Source organism: Neomonachus schauinslandi, chromosome 14 (assembly GCF_002201575.2).
Source record: "Neomonachus schauinslandi chromosome 14, ASM220157v2, whole genome shotgun sequence".
Classification (NCBI taxonomy): Eukaryota; Metazoa; Chordata; class Mammalia; order Carnivora; family Phocidae; genus Neomonachus; species Neomonachus schauinslandi.
Window position 1 is genome coordinate 60293206 of NC_058416.1, and position 16993 is coordinate 60310198.

Genomic DNA, 16993 nt, shown 5'->3' on the forward strand with positions numbered 1-16993 from the left:
TGCTACAAGCTCCTCTTTGTCGGTGGTCAGAGCATCTGGGAAATGGAGTCCGCTGTCTGCGCAGCGCAAAGACTCCCGGGAGTTGTAGTTCGCTCTAGGTCCGCGTAGGCGCACCTTCCCACGGCTGTTTTTGGGCTGCTCTTTTGTGGCTGTCGCTGGGCTTTTTGGGAGGGCGGTCAGCCCCGGGACCTGTCTTCGAGGCCGGGCTCCGCGCCCTCTAGTTCACAGCAGCTGAGCCCGAAGCCGGCCTGAGTGTGTGGGGCCCGAGTGATGGGGTGTGGGTCGCTTGCTGAGCCTGCCTGACCCCGACCTTGGGGGGCGTAGGGGGCTCCGCGTGCGTGATTGTGCAGCCGGGACTGCGTGTGCGACCCCCCGGGGCTCCCCAGCAGGCTGTCGCTGAGCTCCAGGAGGCTGCAGAGCTGCCCACACCTCCGGGGAATGCTGCCGAGTGGCGGCGCCATGGAGACCCCTGCCTGGAAGCCCCAGGAGACAGGTACAGCGTCACTATCTGTGGATTTGTATTGGAAGAGACTGAAGGTGAATTTTCCTGCTGTGAAATTCTATACGGAAAACCCAGAAATGAGAGCTGTATGAACGTTGATGAATCTTACCTACCCAAAGTTAAGCAGAAGAGTAACACACAAAACGATTTCGTTTATACCAAGGTCAAACACTGGCAAAATAGAAACTGTTGTTTATGGGTGCAAGGTTGTGGTAAAACTGTAAAGTTAAGCAAGGAAGGTATTACTGTAAAAGCCAGAAGGGTGTTTAGCTGGGGAGTGTAGGGAGGTGAGGGAGAGAGATGATAAGAGAAATAGACAGGGCAGGGGCTGTTTCCGGGACACCATTAGTATTTATTTCATGACCTGTGTCAAGAATTCCATGGATGTTCTCTATACAACTGTCCAGTCCAGTGTAAGGTTCTTGCATGCACTGTATGTGTGTTTCACAATCAAAATCTTTTAAAGATAACCACACACCCATTAGGATGGCTATTATAAATCAAAAACAAAAACAAAAAACCCAAAAAATAACACGTTAGTGTGGATGGGGAGAAATTGGGACCTTTACACTGTTGGTGAGAATGTAAAATGGTGCAGCCACTGTAGAAAACAGTATGGAAGTTCTTTAACTTTTCTTTAAAAAATTAAAACTAGTAACCACCATATAATCTCTGGGTATGTATCTGAAAGAATTGAAATCAGGATCTGGAAGAGATACTTGCACACCAGGTTTATAGCAGCACCAGTCACAATAGCAAGAGGTGGAAGCAACCCGTGCGTCCAGCCACAAATGAACGGCCAAACAAACTGGTATATCCATACAAGGCACGATGGTATTCAGCCTTAAAAAAGGAAGTTTTGACACATGGTACGACATGGATGAAGCTCCAAGACATTATGCTAACTGAAATAAGCCCCATCTCAACAAACAGTGTATGATTCCACTTATATAAAGTCCTTAGGGTAGTCAAATTCATAGTGGAATGGTGGTTGTCAGGGGCCAGGGGAGAGTGTGCGGAAAGCTGTTGTTAAACGGGTGCAGAGTTTCAGTTTTGCGAGATGAAAAGTTCTGGAGATCGGTTGCACAACAATGTGAACATACTTAACACTACTGGACTGTACACTTAGAAGTGGTTAAAATGGTGAATTTTTCTGTTACCCGTATCTTTACCACGATTTTTAAAAACTTAAAAACATTAGTAAAATAATAATTAAGGTGTTAGTGCGAACAAAAGTTGAAAAGACCCTGGGAGTCCACAGAACACTGGGTCACCTGGGCCTTTTCATGCCCTGATGGGTCTCCTTTCTTGAGTTGGGGTTCTGACAGGCTCCCCTGGTCCAGGAAGGGCATCTCTGAGAAGCCTGCTCCTAACACCCCTGCCTGGGGTTTCTCTTCCTTCTGCCTGGGGTGCTTGAGTCAGGAGCTCAGAGTCAGAAGTTCTTCCAGGTATTTGGAGCAGTGATCCAAAACCTGGATAACAGGACACCGTCTAGCTATGCATCTGTCCCCTGAGCACTTGTGTGGGGCACTGTGTTGGGGGGCCTGCCCTCAGGGCCGTGGTCCTGAGTGACCAATGGGAGAAGCAGCTGGGGCTGGGCCTGGCATACAGTAGGCCCACAGGCAGAGGGAATAGCTTGTGCATATCCAAAGACAGTGACAGTATCTAGGCAACTACATAGGCCATGAGGAGGGTCTCATGAGTCATGCTGAGACTATCTCTGCTTTATTGTAAAGAATCATCCAGTACAAGTAATGCACACGTGCTGGGGAAGTGTTGGAAAGTCCAAACAAGCACGATGAATATTAACCCCCTGAGTCCCAGACAGAGCTCCTCTTACCTTTTTGCAAACATTCCTGTGGGCTTTCCCAGTCTGATTATGCTAATTATCTCGGTAATTACATAATGTAATACTTTGAGATTGGTAAGTCCAGTGGCATATTCATTCACATAGGATCAATACTAAGCAAGGATCGAAAATGATCTCAGATGTAAGGTTGGTAGTTACCAATTTGAAAGTATGATCTCTCCCTGTTAATAAAACCCTCTTGTCCCACTTTCCAGCAACCACCCTGTTCCTCTTTTTTGCCTTTATACCAGGACTCCTCCAAAAAGTTGTTTCTGTCTGCTGTCCCTAACTGCTCTCCTCGAGGTCCGTCTTGAACCCACTCTAAGCAGGCTTACACCCCTACAGTGTACCCCAACTGTCCGTGTCAAGTTCACCAGCGAATGCCATGTTGCTTCATCTGTAGCACTGTCTTCTCTTGGCGGGGGGACAGCGCCCCCCTGGCTTGCCTGCTGCCTCTCCAGGAACTCCTCAGTCTCCACTGCTGGGTCCTCATCTCCCCCTAGGATGAGAGACCTCTCTCCCCAAGACTAGAGGGCCTCAGGGCTGGATCTTCAGAAGCCTCCCCTCTTCTCTAGCTGCCCTCGCTTTGGAGAAACGTCATCCAGCCTTGTGGCTTTCACTGCCACCCATGGGCTGCTGATGCTCACATTTGTATCTCCCGCTTAGATGTCTGTTCTGAGCTCCAGGCTCACTACCTGACTGCCCACTCGGCGTTTCCATTTGGATAGCTAATACCCTGGGACTTAACATGTCTAAAAGGACTCCTGCGCTGTGCACAGACCTCCTCCTCCCCCTGCACTCTTTCCCATCTTAGCAGATGATCATTCCTTTCTTCCAGTTGCTCAGTCCAAAAATCATGGAGTACTTCTTGATTGCCTTGTTTCTCACATCCCACATCTGATTCCTTCAGAAACCCTGTCAAACTCTTTCTTTTTTTTTGGTTGTCAAATGATCCTTTATTGAAACATTTTCCTTTGTAGTTAACTAGCTGGGCATTCCACCACACCACTGTTGATGTCATCTATGATGTCATGAGGGTGGCGGCCATCAACATGGCAGCCCACAGACTGGGCAGTCCCCAGGATTTCTTTAATGGTTCCAGAGAGTTCTCTGGCTAAAGATCGGTGTCACATCCATCGGGCAATATTGACAATATCGTCAAAAGTGATATTTCCACTGTGCTTAATGTTTTTCTGCTTCTTTCTGTCTCTTGGTGGTTCCTTGAGGGCTTTGATAATCAGGGCAGAGGCAGAAGGTACCATTTCAATCTGGGCCTGTCTGTTCTGAATGGTCGGTTTCACTGTAATCTTTAGACCCTTCCAATCACCGGTTGCCTTGGCGATGTCATCACCAACCTTTTTTGGACACAGACCCAGAGGGCCGATCTTCAGGGCCAGGGCAGACGTGGCACCGACTTCGCTGCCGGTGCACCTCAGGTACACGACTTTGATCTTGTTGGGGTCGAACTTAGGCGGCACGGCAGAGGTGGCTGGTGTCGGATGAACCCAGATTCAGGACGACTGAAGAAAGTTCCACCTTTGCCTCCCCGAGCCGAAAGCCAAAAGCAAACTCTTTCTTCACAAGGTATCCAGACTCTGCCCCTTCTCAGCTTCTCCCCTGCCCAATGCCATCTCTCCCTGGATTGTTGGAATAGCCCCTCCCTGGTCTCCCTGCTTCTACTGGTTCTGCTCTAGCAGCCGATGATCCTGTTCCAGAATGAGCCTCACCATGGCCTGTGAGGTCCTGTGCCATCTGGTCTCCAGTTCTGAGTTCCAACCTCATCTGCAGTCGCTCCCTCCCTCCCTCTGCTCCGGCCACACCCACCTCTCTGCTGTATCTGGAACTCACTAGGCATGCTTCCACATGATAGTCCCTCTGCCAGGAACACTTTTCTCCCAGATACCCATGTACCCAAGTGGTTTGTCTCATCACTTTTTTTTTTTTTAAGATTTATTTATTTGAGAAAGAAAGCATGAATGGGGGGAGAGGGAGAGAGAGAATCTCAAGCAGACTCTAGAGCCCGTGACCCTGAGATCATGACCTGAGCCGAAACCAAGAGTCGGATGCTTAACTGACTGAGCCACCCAGGTGCCCCATGGAGCTAGTTTCTTTTTAATCAACTTAATGCCATATAACTTAGATACAATAAAATGGGATGTGATGGAATGTGGCATATAAATCTGTGTACCTACCACCCCAATTAAGACAGGGAACATTTTTAACATCCTAAGAAGTTCCTTTATGCCTCTCTCTAGTCAATTTCTAGTTTTTCTCACTTCGAGCAACCACTGGGCTGATTTCTGTCATCATAGAACTTGCTTTAGAACTTCACAGATTGGGGTGCCTGGGTGGCTCAGTCGTTAAGCGTCTGCCTTCAGCTCAGGTCATGATCCCGGGGTCCTGGGATCGAGCCCCGCATCGGGCTCTCTGCTCTGCGGGGAAGCCAGCTTCTCCCTCTCCCACTCCCCCTGCTTGTGTTCCCTCTCTCATTGTGTCTCTCTCTGTCAAATAAATAAAATCTTTAAAAAAAAAAAAAAACTTCACAGATTGTGTGTCAACTATACTTCAATTAAAAAGAAAAAAATAAAAAAAGAGGGGCGCCTGGGTGGTTCAGTCGGTTAAGCAGCTGCCTTTGGCTCAGGTCATGACCCCAGGGTCCTGGGATCGAGCCCCGCATCGGGCTCCCTGCTCAGCAGGAAGCCTGCTTCTCCCTCTCCCTCTGCCTGCCACTCCCCCTCCCCTGCTTGTGCTCGCTCGCTGTCTGTCAAATAAATAATAAAATCTTAAAAAAAAGAAAGAAAACAAAATTCATGAAATTCAACCATATTATATGTACCATTTTTCATCTGACTTTTTAAAAATTTTCATTGACCTAAATGTCTCCGAGATTCTTCCATATCACGTGTGTATTAGCAGTTTATTCATTTTTATTGCTCTGTGTTACTCCTTGTATGAACATACCACTGTTTGTATATTCATTCACCTGCCAGTGGGCATTTGAGTAACTTCTAGTTTTTAGCTTTTATGAGTAAAGCTGCTGTGGTCATTTGTGTACAAGCCTTTCTGTGGACATATATTTTATTTCTCTTGGGCAAACAGCTAGTAGTGGAACGGCTGGTGGCTCATATGACAGGTATATATTTAACTTTGTAAAAAAACTCTGAAACTTCCAAAGTGGCTGATCCATTTTACATTCCCACTAACAATGTGCAAGAGTTGTGTTTGCTCCAGATCTTTGCCAACACTTGGTATTGTCAGTCTTTTTAATCTTAGCCCTTCTAATGGTATGGTGCTGACTCACGATGTCTTTCATTTGGATTTTCCCAATGGCTATGATGGTGAGCATATTTTCATATGCTTTTCGTCATTTTTATATCTCATTTTATGAAGGACTAAGTCCCTTGCCCATTTTTTACTGGGTTGGTTGATCTCTTGTTTTTGAGCTATAAGAACTCTTTCTATATTCTAGATATAAGACCTTATCATGTACGTGTTATATGTGTATATGCTTATGTTACCATGTATGTGTTCTGTATTGCTATATTTGTATGTCTATATGTATTATGTCTGCATTACCATATATATAGGGCTTGCTGTCTGTGGCTTGCTGTCTCAAGGATCCCCAGGGCCACCGTCAGGCTTAATGTTCCACTAGAAGGGCTTTCACAGGACTCAGAAGTTACTGTCTCATGGTTAGTGCCTATTACACCAAAAGAATGCACAGTAAAATCAGCACAAGGAAAGGTGCATGGGGCAAAGTCTAGAAGAAACCATGCACAACCTTCCACGTGTCCCCTCCCAGTGGAGTGGCAAGGCATGTACCTAATTTCCCGGGCAGTAATGTGTAACATGTGCAAAGTGTCACCAACCATGGAAACTTACCCAAGTCTAGGTGTCCAGTGTTTTTTTTTACCAGAGGTCAGCCATGTAGGCATATGGTGCTGCATGGCTGACCTCAGTTACTAAAGCTCCAGACCCCCAGATGGGAAGTAGGTGTTCACCATGAATCACACTGTTAGTGTAAGCTATCTGGACAATCTGGCACAGGGTGGCTCAAGGCCTCAGGCTTGCAAAAACACTCTTCTCATCCAACAGAACATTCTAGGAACTCAGTGCCCACGAGCTATCCAGGGGCCAGTCCTGAAAATATGCCTTTCTTGGGAATGTGCAGGGCAAGAGCAAACCAGGCATGTAGAGTTAACCCTTTCCTACATGCTTGCCTTTTTATTTTCTTAATGATGTCTTTTACAGAGCAGACATTTTTAAATTTTGGTGAAGTCTAATTTACCAACTTTTAGTTAGTGATTTTTGTGTCCTAGTTAAGAATTCTTTGCCCACCACAAGGTCACAGGGATTTCCTCCAATAATTTCTTCTGAAGACTTTATATTTTTAGCTTTTCTCTTTACATCTACAATATAATTCAAATTAATTTCTTGTATATAGTGAAGTAGAGGGCAAGAGTAGTTTTTTCCCCTGACAGTTGTATCAGTAAGTATCCAACCAGGAGACAGAAACTGCACAGTGAGATGAACAGGGAAAATGTAGTATGAAGAATTTTAACTATGGCATGGGATTGGAGTATTAAGGTTAGTAAGAAATCAGGAGACTCTCACATCCTATGACCTTGCTTAGTTTATTCATTTTTAAAGGTGTGTTATGGCTTCCTTAGGTTTTTCTATGGAGAAAATCATGTTGACTGCAAATACAGTTTTACTTCTTCCTTTTTACTATTTATGCTTTTTATTTAGTTTTTCATGTTTTATTTCACTGACTAGGACCTCAAGTACAATTTAAAATAGAAATGGTGAGAACAGACATCCTTGCCTAGTTCCCAATATCAGGGTTAAAACATTGAATGTGTCATTATTTATTATGTTGTGAGTTGTAGGTACTTTTTGTGGATGCCATTTATCAACTGAATAAGTTCATTACTGGTGTGCTGAGCATTTTAATCATGAAGTAGTGTAGAATTTTATCTATTGATTTTCTGCATCTATTAGGATATGATTTTCCCCTTCATTCTCTTAATATGATCTTAATGTGATTAGTTACATAAAATTCCTAATCTTGGGGCGCCTGAGTGGCTCAGTTGGTTAAGCGACTGCCTTCGGCTCGGGTCATGATCCTGGAGTCCCAGGATCGAGTCCTGCATCGGGCTCCCTGCTCGGGAGGGAGTCTGCTTCTCCCTCTGACCCTCCCCCATCTCATGCTCTCTCTATCTCATTCTCTCTCTCAAATAAATAAATAAAATCTTAAAAAAAAAATTCCTAATCTTAAACCAGCATTTTTTTTTCTGGGATAAACTCCACTGGAAGATATACACACACCTGCATACTTATATATACATATACTTTTGATTTGCTGATATGTGGTGAGGATTTTTGTATCTATGTTCCTGGTGTTGGTCTTTAATTGTCTTGTAATGATTTGTCAAGTTTGAATAGCAAGGTTGTGTTGGCCTCATGAAATGAGTTAGGAAGTATTCCCTTCTTTTCGATTTTCTGATGGAGTTTGTGTATTTTGCCTTTAAGTGTTCGATAGCATTCATTCATCGTTGAAAACCATCGGGGCCTGGAATTTTCTTTATGGGAGGAGCTGGTCCTGAGAGAGAAGGGATCTATGCTGTCAGTGCGTCAGATGTCAGAAAAGACAAGAAAGCCAAGGAAAAAGCCCCACTCTTTCTTCACGGTATGGAGCCCCAGGGGCACAAGTGATTGTGTCCTTTGTGCCCCTGTTGGGGTGCCAGGGGAGAGGTGAGCGGTCCTCTCTGGACAGTTCTGACCCCACAGGAGCAGGCACTCACGTGTCCTCTCTCTCTCTCTCTCTCTGCAGCTTTTCCTGGAAAAGAGGACATGGCCAAGGCACAGGTGACACTGAGGACTTTGCTTTCTGTGCAGGTGGGAGTCAGGGAGGGTGTGTTTATTCTTTCTGACCTTTGCATGTTTATTTATTAGGGTCATAATGTTTATTTAAAGCCCACTTCTGTGAATTTTTTAAATGATTAATTTTTTAAATAAGTAATACATGCACATAATTGAGAATTCAAACATACAAAAGGGTGAACAGAGAAATGCAAGTCTTCTACTTCTGCCCCCAGCCCCTCAGTTGTCCTCTGCAGACAACCTCCTGTGTATTCTTTTAGGGATAATTTATACATATGCAACCGTCTGAATTTGTATCCTTCACCCATTTTTTTTTCACCCAAGTGGTAGAATGCTACACACACAGGTTATCACTTTGCTTTTTTCTATTGTGGCAAGATATGTATAACATAAAATTTGCCATTTTAACCATTTTTTAACATACACTCCATTGTGAATTACATTCACAGTATTGTACACTTGTCACCAATTATCACCACCCAGTTACCATCAAGCCAAACAGAAACTATATAAACTAAGAAATAGGGGCGCCTGGGTGGCTCAGTCTGTTAAGTGTCCAACTCTTGGTTTTGGCTCAGGTCATGATCTCAGGGTCATGGGATCGAGCCCTGCATTGGGCTCTGCGTTTAGCATGGAGTCTGCTTGAGATTCTTTCACTCTCCCTCTCCCTCTGCCCCTCCCCCTGCTCCTCTATATAAATAAATAAATAAATAAATAAATAAATAAAATCTTTTAAAAAATAAATAAACTAAGAGATAATTCCTCACTCTTAACATATATGTTGTAGCATGTATCAGACTTTAACTCCTTTTTATGGTGGGATAATATTTCATTGTATGCATATCCCCCATTTGTTTATCCAGTCATCTGTTAATGGACACTTGGACTGTTTCCACTTGTTAGCTCTTGTGAATAATGGTGTTGTGAACATTGGTGTACAGGTATCTATCAGAGTCCCTGTTTTTCATTCTTTGAGGCATATACCTAAGAGTGGAATTGTTGGGGTATATGGTAGTGCCGTGTTTAACTTTTTGAGGAAATCACCAAACTGTTTTCTACAGCAACTGTACCATTATACATTCCCACCAGCTGTGCATAAATGTGTCAGTTTCTCCATGTCTCACCAACACTTGGTATTTTCCGTTGCTTTTATTACAACCATCCTGGTAGATGTGAAGTAAAATTTCATTATGGTTTTGATGTGTATTTCCCTAATAACAAATGATGTTGAGCATCTTTTCATGTATTTATTGGCTGTATGTATACATGTACATATACATATATATATTCTTTGGAGAAATGTCTATTTAAGTCTTTCATCATTTCTATTTTTATTTAAAGATTTTATTTATTTGAGAGAGAGGGAGCATCAGCAGGGGGAGGGGCAGAGGGAGAGATAGAATCCCAAGCAGACTCCACGCTGAGGACCCTGAGATCATGACCTGAGTCGAAATCAAGAGTCAGATGCTTAACCAACTGAGCCACTCAGGTGCTCCTGTCCATTTTTATGTTGTTTTTTTGTTTTTTGTTTTTTGTTTTTTTTGGTGGTTGTTAATTTGTATGTGTTCTTTATATATTGTGGATATTAAGCACTTACTAGATATATGATTTGCAAATATTTTCTCCCATTCTGTGGATTGCCATTTTGCTCTCCTGATAGTATCCTTTGACGAACAAAACTTTTAAGTTTCGGTGAAGTCCAATTTGTTTATTTTTTTAAATTTTATTTCCTGTGCTTCTGATGTTATATTTAAGGAACCATTTGTCAGATCCACAGTCATGAAGATTTGCCTTTATGTTTTTTCTGAATTTTATCATTTTCACTCTTAAATTTATGTCTTTCATTTGCTTTATGTTAATATTTGTGTATGGTGTAAGGTAAGGGTCTATATTCATTCTTTTGCACATGGATATCCAGTTTATCCTGCACTGCCTATTGCTCCATTGAATAGTCTTGGCACCTTTCTCAAAAATCAATTGGCCAGAAAGGTGAGAGTTTATTTCTGGGCTCTCAGTGCCATTCCATTGGTCTGAATGTCTGTCCTTATGGCAGTACCACCCTGTTTTGATCCCTATAGTTGTGCAGTCCTTTTCTAATCAGGAAGTGTGAGTCCTCCAACTTTGTTTTTCTTTCTCAAGGTTGTTTTAGCTATTCTGGTTTCCTTGAAATTCTGTATGAATTTTAGGATAGGTTTTTCCATTTTTGCAAAAACACCATGGGGATTTTGATAGGGATTGCATTGAATCTTATATTGCTTTGGGTAATATAGACATCTTAGTGATATTAAATCTTCCAGTCCATGAGAACAGGATGTCTTTCCATTTCTTTTGGTCTTCTTTAACTTCTTTCAACAGTGCTTTGTAGTTTTCAGTGTACAAGTCTTACACCTCCTTGGTTAAATTTATTCCTAAGTATTTATTCCTTGATGCTATTGTAAATGGAATCATGTTCTTAATTTCTTTTTGGTATTTTTCATTAGTGGTATGTTGAAATACAACCAATTTTTCTTTTTAGAAAGTTAACTTATTTAGGGGCACCTAGATAGCTCAGTCGGTTAAGCAGCCAACTCTTGATTTCGGCTCAGGTCATGATCTCAGGGTCTTGGGATTGAGCCCGGCACCAGGCTCCAGGCTCAGCCGGGAGTCTGCTTGAAGATTCTCTCCCTCTCTCTCTGTCCCTCCCCACCCCCACCCACACTTGCATGCATGTATGTGTGCTCGCTCTCTCTCTCAAATAAATTTTAAAAATTTAAAAAAAGAAAGCTAATTTAGTTAAACTAAAACAAAACAAACAAAAAATAGTTCACCCATTTCTCCCACTCCTCACTCCCCCACCTCTGGCAACCACTGACCTATTCTCTGTATCTCTGAGCTTGGTGTTGTTTGTTTATTTATTTATTTATTTATTTATTTTCCACATATGAGACAGCTATTTGGTATTTGTCTCTGCCAGACTTATTTCACCTACCGTAATTCCCTCAAGGTCCATCCATTTTGTCACAAATGGCATTGTGTGGGGATGGCTGAGTAATACTCCATTGTATGTATACACCACACCTTTATCCATTCACCTATTAATGGACACTTGTATTGTTTACATATCTTGGCTACTGTAAATAATGCTGCAGTGTACATAAGGGTATGGATATCTTTTTGAGCTAGTGTTTTTGTTTTCTTTGTATAACTACCCAGAAGTGGGATCGCTGGATCCTATGGTAGTTCTCCTTTTAAGTTTCTGAGGACCCTCCATACTGTTTTCCACAGAGGCTGCACCAATTTACATTCCCACCAACAGTGTGTGAGGGTTTCCCTTTTTACTACATCCTCGCCCACACTCGTTATTTCTAGTCTTTCTGATAATAACCATTCTAACAGGTGTGAGGTGATATCTCCTTGTGGTTTTGATTTGCATTTCCCTGATGATCAATGATGTAGAGCATCTTTTCATGTGTCTGTTGGCCATCTGTATGTTTTTGGAAAAATGTCTACTCAGATCATCTACCCATGTTTTAATCTGATTATTTGTTTGTTTGTTTGTTTTACTATTGAATTGTAGGAGTTCTTTATATATTTTGGATTAATGCCCCTTATCAAATATATATTTGCAAATATTTTCTCCTATTCAGTAGGTTGCCTTTTTATTTTGTTGATGGTTTCCTTTGCTATACAGAAGCTCTTTACTTTGATGTAGTCCCACCTGTTTATTTTTGCTTTTGTAGTTTTTGCTTTTGGTGTCAGATTCAAATGTTTTCTTGTAGGAGTTTTAGGGTTTCAGGTCTTAATTCAAGTCTTTAATCCATTTTAAGTTAACTTTTGTGTATGATGTAAGATAGTGGTTCTATTTCATTCTTTTTGTGTGGCTGTCCAATTTTCCCAGCACCATTTATTAAAGACTGTCCTTTCCCCCATTGTATTTTCTTGGTTACTCTGTCATAAATTAATTGACCACATATGCATGGGCTTATTTCTGTGCTCTCTATTCTGTTCCACTGATCTTTGTGTGTGTTTTTATGCCGATACCATACTGTTTTAATTACTGTAGCTTTGTAATATAGTTTGAAATCAAGGAATACAATGCCTCCAGCCTTGTTCTTTCTCAGTATTGCTTTGGCTATTTGGGGTCTTTTATGGTGTCATAGAAATTTTAGGATTGGTCTATTTCTGTGAAAACAGAATTGTCACATTGTAATTTTGATAGGGATTGCATTGAATCTCTATATTGCTTTGGGTAATATGGACATTTTAACAATATTAATTCTTCCAGTCTATGAGCACAAAATATCTTTCCTTTTATTTGTGTCTTCTTTAATTTCTTTCCTTAATGTCTTGTAGTTTTCAATACACACATCTTTCACCTTGTTGGTTAAATGGATTCCTAGATGTTTTATTCTTTTTGATGTAATTGTACATCGGCTTGTTTTCTTAATTTCTCTTTCTGATAGTACATTATTAGTGTATAGAAACACAAGAGATTTTTTTGTGTTGATCATGCATCTTTACGGAATTTATTTATTAATTCTAACAGTTTTTTTGATGGCATCCTCAGGGTTTTCTATATATAATATCATGTCATTTACAAATAGCAACAGTTTTATTCCTTCTATTCCAATTTGGATGCCTTTTATTTCTTTTTCTTGCCCAGTTATTCTGGCTAGGACTTCCAGTACTGTGTTGAATAAAGTGGCAAGAATGGGCATCCTTCTCTTGTTCCTGATCTTAGAGGAAAGGCTCTCAGCTTTTCACCATTAAGTATGATGTTCCCTCTATACCAATTTGTTGAGAATTTGTATCATGAACAGATGTTGAATTTTGTCACATGCTTTTTCTGCACCTGAAATATAACCAGTTTTTCGGTGTTAATTTTATATCCTAAAACTTTGGTGAGTTTTTTTTATGGAATCATTAGGGGTTTCTACATATCAGATCATGTCACCTGCAAATGGTTTACTTCTTCCTTTCCAATTTGGATACATTTTATTTCTTTTTCTTGCCTAATTGCTTTCTCTAGAACTTGTAGTAGTATGTTGAATAGAAATGGCAAGAGTGGCATTCTTGTCTTATTCCTCATCTTGGAGGATAAAGCTTTCAGACTTTTACCATTAAGTATGATGTTAGCTGTTGGTTTTTTTACATATGGCCTTTACCATGTTGAGGAAGTTCCCTTCTATTCCTAGTTGTGTTTTCATCATGAAAGGGTGATAGATTTTGTCACATCCTTTCTCTGAATCAATTAAGATTTCATGTAATTTTCTTCCTTCATTCCATTAATGTGGTGTGTTATGTGGATTGGATTTTTTGTATGTTGAGCCACCCTTACATTCCTGGGATTAATCCCACTTAGTCATGTTGTATAGCCCTTGTAACATGCTGCTGAATTCGATTTTCTAGCACTTTATTGAGGGTTTTTGTATATTTATTCATAAGGGATGTTGATCTGTACCTTTCTTATAGTTTCTTTGTCTGGTTCAGTATCAGGGTAAATCTAGCCTCAAAGACTGAGTTAGGAAGTGTTGCCTTCTATTCAATTTTTGGAAGAACTTGTGTTAATTCTTCTTCAAGTGTTCGGTAGAATTCACCAGTGAGGCCATCTGATCCTGGGCTTTTCTTTGTTGGGAGATTTTTGATTACTGATTCAATTTCCTTACCTGTTATTCAGATTTTTTAATTTTTTCTTGAATGAGTTTTAGTAGTTTGGGTGTTTCTAGAAATCTGTTCGTTCATCTGGGCTATCCAATTTGAACTATCTATTGAATAATTTGCCCTCCAGATATTTGTAATATCACCTTTATGATATTAAATTAGTAAATATACAAGAACCAGGTTTGGAGGTTATCTGTTCAGCCAGTCATTTATTTTTAAATGAAAGCAGTTTTTGAACTGAAGCAAAGGTAATTTAATAATTTTAGCTTTGTAAAATTCTTTTGGCTTGATTTTCCTCCCAGATGAATTTTTGTGTCTTTTTTTAGCAAGGTAAAAAATTTCATTTTGCATTTTAGTTCATTTTATCATAAATTTGCAAAGAATGTATGCCATTTTAATAATCAGTCTTCTTATGTCTCAGTAAAGTTTTATAGTTTTTTCCTGAAAGATATTTTATCCAGGATTTTTATTTGTTCTCAGCTGGAAGATCACTTTTGGATACTCAATCAGTCAATTACTGGAAACTAAAGTCTAGCAAAGTTTTTAATCTTTGCCAATTTAACAGTAAAGGAAAAAAAGTTACTCCTTTAATTTCCATTTCAAATTTTCATTAGTGTGCTTGAACATCTTTTCATATATTTTTTTCTTTTTTTAAAGATTATTTATTTTAGGGACGCCTGGGTGGCTCAGTCGGTTAAGCATCTGCCTTCGGCTCAGGTCATGATCCCAGGTCCTGGGATCGAGTCCCGCATCGGGCTCCTTGCACAGCGGGGAGCCTTCTTCTCCCTCTGCTTGCTGCTCCCCCTGCTTGTTCTCTCTCTCTCTCTGACAAAAAAAATAAGGGAAATCTGTAAGAGAAAGAAAGAAAGAAAGAAAAAAAAATTTATTTTAGAGAGACAGTGTATGAGCAGGGGGAGGAGCAAAGGGAGAGAAAGAGAGAGAATCCTCAAGCAAACTCCCCACTCAGCATGGGGCTCAATTCCAGGAACCTGAGATCATGATGTGAGCTGAAATCAAGAATTATCCACTTAACTGACTGAGCCATCCAGGCACACACATCTTTTCATGTATTTTTTAACCATTTGAATTTCCTCTGTGAATCACTCATATCTTATGTCCATTTTCTCTTATTTGTTTTATTCTTATTGATTTATAAGAACTTTTTACATAGAAGATTATCAATCCTTTGAAAATAATAGATATTGCAAATTCCTTTTCCCAGTTAGTTGGGAAAATTCAAACTTGTTTAGGTTGTACAGAAAATCTGATTTCTTTGTTTTCAAGTGTGCCTCTGGTTTTAGAATGGATCCTGGCCTTGGTGTCAGCCCTCCCCAAGGTTATTCTTTTCAATTCATATAACTATTGTGACTATCATAGCTTTAAAAACTAATATATTTTGTCCTTAAGAATGTTAAGAATGGTGTGAAGAGGGTGCCTGGGTGGCTCAGTTAAGTGTCTGACTCTTGATTTCAGCTCAGGTCATGATCTCAGGGTTGTGAGATCGAGCCCCGTGTCAGGCTCCAGGCTCAGCATGCTCAGCTTAAGATTCTCTCTCTCCCTCTCCCTCTGCCCCTCCCCCACCGCACGTGCACACACTCTCTCTCAAGGAAGAAAAAAAAAAAAAAGAATGGTATAAGGTGGGTATCTTCTTTTTATTTTTTCCAGGTGATTAGCCAGTTGTCCAGTACCATTTTTGAATGATCCATCTCCTCTTGCTGCCTAAAAAGGCCATGTTTGTGTCTAAATTGGCACCTATTTCCAGGCCATCTAGGCTGCCTGGTTTCATAAATATAATGTTGTTTTAATAATCATAGTTTTGGACCAATGCCTAATTGGGCAAGTTTCCCTCATTTGGCTTCTTTATTAAAAACAAAAAGCAAACGATAACAACAACAAAAAAATCTTGGTTTGTTCCCATTTAAATCTTTTTTTTCACATTTAGTATTTTAGTTTTTTCACATTTTTTCACATTTATTCCTGGTCGCCATTATGAATATTCTCCAGACGAGCCTATCATCAAATATTTAGAAAAATATATGTTCAACAAAATATTTTTCATTATATTACCCAATTACTGAAAGTTTCTGTTCTTTCCATTTTTTCTTAATGAAAAATCAACACACAAATATACAATGTCCCTCTCCCTCTGTGATCTTTCTTGAAGACTTTATTCTTCAAGAACATGGTTAAAGAAGTGACCACTACCTTTAAAAGTGCCTTTCTATTTTAGATACTGAACTTCTGAAAGGAATTATCAAGAACATAAGACAGTTTCTTATCATATGTGTCTTACATATTTAACTAGAAGCAAAGAATCAGTTTACAGCCAAACCAAGTGTCTGTGTCTACATTTAAATCTTTAGATGGATTTATTAACTTTCAAAGCCTGCTGCCCACATGGGTCGGGATTTTGTTTGAAGAACAGGTGGTTTTTTGTAATACATAATGTTGCGTACTCATTCTTTCCTGACTCATTCTTATTAATTAAAATCATTTAAAACTATTAATAGGCACTTGCAGCTTTTTACTTTCCAAAAAATCAGGTTGTAAAATTTTATTATAAATTAAAAGTATCTTTAATTTAATTTAAATTAAAATTCTCAAGTTGATTATCTGCAAAAATTTAAAGGCTTCGGTATTTAGTTTCTCATTACTGGGATTACATTTCAGCTTGTACTTGTTGGATGAACTAAACCAGATGAAGGAGAACGTGGTGTTTACTCAGCCATTGTCTGACTAGACTGGGGGGACATGTTCTCAGCTGGTGAACAAGCTGCTTTAGTCCTTTTGCCGTCTTGAATTTTGGGATTGCGTGGGTGTCTCCTTCGGTGACTGGGGCTCTGAAGTAGCTGCTACCCTGGTCGGATCTCTCAGGCTTTGTCCTCTCACGGCTTTGGTGAGGATGCCCTACAATGATGTGACTCAGCCTTCACAGGTCTGGCCCCCTGGTCTCTGCTGCCCTGGGCCATGGGTGACATCAGTGGATCTTCTTTGGTGAGGCGGCTCCATTCATGGCAAGGTGGGCACCACCACTTGTAGAATCTCTGTCTCATGGAGAAGAGAGTCCCCACTGCCCACGGGGTCTCCAGCTGTGGTGACGAACCCACTATTACCTGGAG

The 16993-nt window shown here is 40.6% G+C and overlaps 1 pseudogene; it reads right to left on the minus strand.

The window, feature by feature from the left end:
* Window positions 1-3331: 3331 nt before the first annotated feature.
* Window positions 3332-4206, minus strand: LOC110580509 (annotated as a pseudogene).
* Between the last annotated feature and the right edge of the window lie 12787 nt (window positions 4207-16993).